Source organism: Bacillus rossius, unplaced genomic scaffold (genome assembly GCF_032445375.1).
Source record: "Bacillus rossius redtenbacheri isolate Brsri unplaced genomic scaffold, Brsri_v3 Brsri_v3_scf368, whole genome shotgun sequence".
Taxonomy (NCBI): Eukaryota; Metazoa; Arthropoda; class Insecta; order Phasmatodea; family Bacillidae; genus Bacillus; species Bacillus rossius.
In genome coordinates this window covers 16,467-20,000 of record NW_026962555.1, presented here as the reverse complement: position 1 = coordinate 20,000, position 3,534 = coordinate 16,467, and the positions used below count along the sequence as shown (strand labels likewise).

The following is a 3,534-nucleotide window of genomic DNA, read 5'->3' as shown; positions in this document are numbered from 1 at the left end:
GATCTAAGGAACCATAACTGATTTAATGAGCCATTCGCGGTTTCACCTTATTTTGGCTTGCACTTAGACATGCATGGCTTAATCTTTGAGACAAGCATATGACTACTGGCAGGATCAACCAGGGAGCTGCTAGCAGCTTTTTTTTTCGTTCGGAGGAACCTCCCGGGTCCGCAGAGCACCGGGTCCGAATCTTATGATGTACATTTTTTTTTCCTTCTGTATCAACAAGTACGGGGGCGACTTCCCAATATCGACACCCGCTTTGCAATTGCAAAGTCTTTCCTTCCATCTCTAATTAATTTTCCTAGGGAGTAGGCGAGGCCAAACTTCCAAGGCTTTCACTGGCGAATATATCGCGCTCTTAGAAACTCGCATGGTACTTGGCGAGTGGATTTCAAATTATATGATCGGTGCCCACATTCGGGCGCGGCCCACTGCGGGAGCAGACCGTTGGCCCGTGGGCTCGCTGTGAACTAATTTGCCCACTGGTCCGAAAAGTATTCATTTCTAAACACCTTTGGCCAGGGCTGAAGACCGCGACTAACCCCTTTGAAACTTGTCTCTCAGGGAGCTGCGATCCATCAAACATTTCATTGTTAACAGAGGGGAACCATTACTTGGTTAAGACGATAGGACACGCGTTCCCCACCATTTCGCATCCAATCGAATTGCCGCACAAGAGCTCGTTACCTGAGAAAGGTATAGCATTGGCTCGCAGCTAGTGTATTGCAGTTCAGACAGATAGGCCACTTTAGATAGTTCTTAGTGTTCACAGTTATCACCAAGACTAGACCCATATGGATTTAATTCTTCAAGGAGCAGCGGTCCACCAATAAGAGAGATGAAGACATGTTTTCGGATGGCCACAACGCCCCCTCGCCACCCAAATGTGCATGTTTTAAGTGTACATTGGGAGTCGACGGAACATCGGGAGTCCGCTTGCTTTGAGTCCGCTTGCTTTCTCCGGATCAGCTGCCACCCCCCTGATCTACCAGATAGACAAGAACATGTCTTCTCCACCAATCTCATCCACCGAAGCTCCGATCATGGCTTCTTCTACCTTTATACTGATATACCCCCACGGAGCAACATGCGGGCAAGGGAACTCTTGCTACCCTTCAGTAAAGCAGGTATCTCTTATAGATGGTGACTGCACCTTGGCCAGGATTGAAGACCGCGACTAACCCCTTTGAAACTTGTCTCTCAGGGAGCTGCGATCCATCAAACATTTCATTGTTAACAGAGGGGAACCATTACTTGGTTAAGACGATAGGACACGCGTTCCCCACCATTTCGCATCCAATCGAATTGCCGCACAAGAGCTCGTTACCTAAGAAAGGTATAGCATTGGCTCGCAGCTAGTGTATTGCAGTTCAGACAGATAGGCCACTTTAGATAGTTCTTAGTGTTCACAGTTATCACCAAGACTAGACCCATATGGAATTAATTCTTCAAGGAGCAGCGGTCCACCAATAAGAGAGATGAAGACATGTTTTCGGATGGCCACAACGCCCCCTCGCCACCCAAATGTGCATGTTTCAAGTGTACATTGGGAGTCGACGGAACATCGGGAGTCCGCTTGCTTTCTCCGGATCAGCTGCCACCCCCCTGATCTACCAGATAGACAAGAACATGTCTTCTCCGCCAATCTCATCCACCGAAGCTCCGATCATGGCTTCTTCTACCTTTATACTGATATACCCCCACGGAGCAACATGCGGGCAAGGGAACTCTTGCTACCCTTCAGTAAAGCAGGTATCTCTTATAGATGGTGACTGCACCTTGGCCAGGATTGAAGACCGCGACTAACCCCTTTGAAACTTGTCTCTCAGGGAGCTGCGATCCATCAAACATTTCATTGTTAACAGAGGGGAACCATTACTTGGTTAAGACGACCGGACACGCGTTCCCCACCATTTCGCATCCAATCGAATCGCCGCACAAGAGCTCGTTACCTGAGAAAGGTATAGCATTGGCTCGCAGCTTGTGTATTGCAGTTCAGACAGATAGGCCACTTTAGATAGTTCTTCGTGTTCACAGTTAAGACCACGGCTAGACCCATATGGAATTAATTCTTCAAGGAGCAGCGGTACACCAAGCATTTCATTGTGTACTAGAAAGCACCTCTACCATGTAACAAACATACGACCACCAAATTTCTGCTTACTTCCCCCAGCGGATAGTATTTGCTAGTATCATCCACAAAGTAAATCAATTTTTTCAATGTACCGCTTCTTGGGGGAACTGGGCATGAATCAATCAAGCATTTTGAGGTAGCATGTCCGCTTCACCGCGAGGTGCTCTGAATACCATTATACATTCTTTTTCATCATCCACTTTCAGACCACTACAAGACCCATACTGAATTAATTCCTCAAGGAGCTGCAGTCCACAAAACATTTTACTGTGTACTAGAGGGCACCTCCACCATGTAACAGAAAACATACAACCTTCTTAATTTAATTCTGCATTGTTTCCCAGACGATTTGTTAGCCATACAACAGTACCATCCACAGTAATTCACCTCTTTGAAATCCAATGCATTGTAGAGAAACTGAGGTGGTAGCATTCAAACCGTTCTGTAATGTTAATTCTGCTTCATAGAAAGGTGCTACAGGTTCCACAATAATTAATTGGATATTTTTGCAATATATATAGGGCGAGAAAACTCGGGGGGACTCCCTTTTCATTTATGTACATATTCTTTCCATATTGCAAATAATTCCAATTTTTCCCGATTGCATGTCCCCCTAATATACCCAAAATGGGCCTATCGATGGGTTCACAAAGGTACCCAAAATATGAGATTTTGACTGAAAGAGGCTGGCTAACTTCCGGGAACATGATCATAGGAAATAGGTCAAAATCCCGAATCGCAGTTGTTTACGAACAACCACGAACGGAGACTTAAAATAACCTATAAGGCTGGAATTCATGGGGCCTGTATAACAGGCATTTACACAGACTCTCGGGAGGGAGGGCTCTGTGGCCGGGAGAATTTTCTGGCTCCCCGCCCGAAACTTTTCAGAGTCCCTAATGCCTGCTTGAATGTGAATAAGCAGAGCCCGGTAGCTGATATTTTGCCGGGGTGTGGAGGCCCCGGTCGCCGCCAAATTCCTCTGGTCACAGCTTGTGTTAATACACATGTTAATTTTACATGCAAACCACCAATGACAATTTTCCTCGGCCGCGGAGGCCTCGGTCGCCGCCAGAATTTTCTGGTTCCCGCTCAATATATTGCAGAGTCCTGCAGGCCTGCTTCTGTAGGAATATGCAGAGCCCGGTAGCTGATATTTTGCCGGGGTGAGGAGGCCTCGGTCGCCGCCAAATTCCTCTCATCCCAGCTTGTGTTAATACACATGTTAATTTTACATGCAAAACCACCAATTACCATTTCCTCGGCCGCGGAGGCCTCGGTCGCCGGGAGATTTTCCTGGCTCCCCGCTCAATATACTGCACAGTCCCGCAGGCCTGTCTCCAGTGGAATACACACAGTCCGAGAGCCGAAAATTTGCCGGGGTGTGGAGGCCTCGG

The 3,534-nt window shown here is 47.3% G+C and overlaps 1 non-coding gene across 1 annotated transcript in view; it reads right to left on the bottom strand.

The window, feature by feature from the left end:
- LOC134544375 (small subunit ribosomal RNA) overlaps window positions 1-125 on the bottom strand; it is a 1,988-nt gene extending 1,863 nt beyond the window's left edge. Inside the window, exon 1 of the ribosomal RNA XR_010077701.1 lies at window positions 1-125. This exon is cut by the window's left edge and continues 1,863 nt beyond it. This is a non-coding gene — a ribosomal RNA (small subunit ribosomal RNA).
- Window positions 126-3,534: the final 3,409 nt, after the last annotated feature.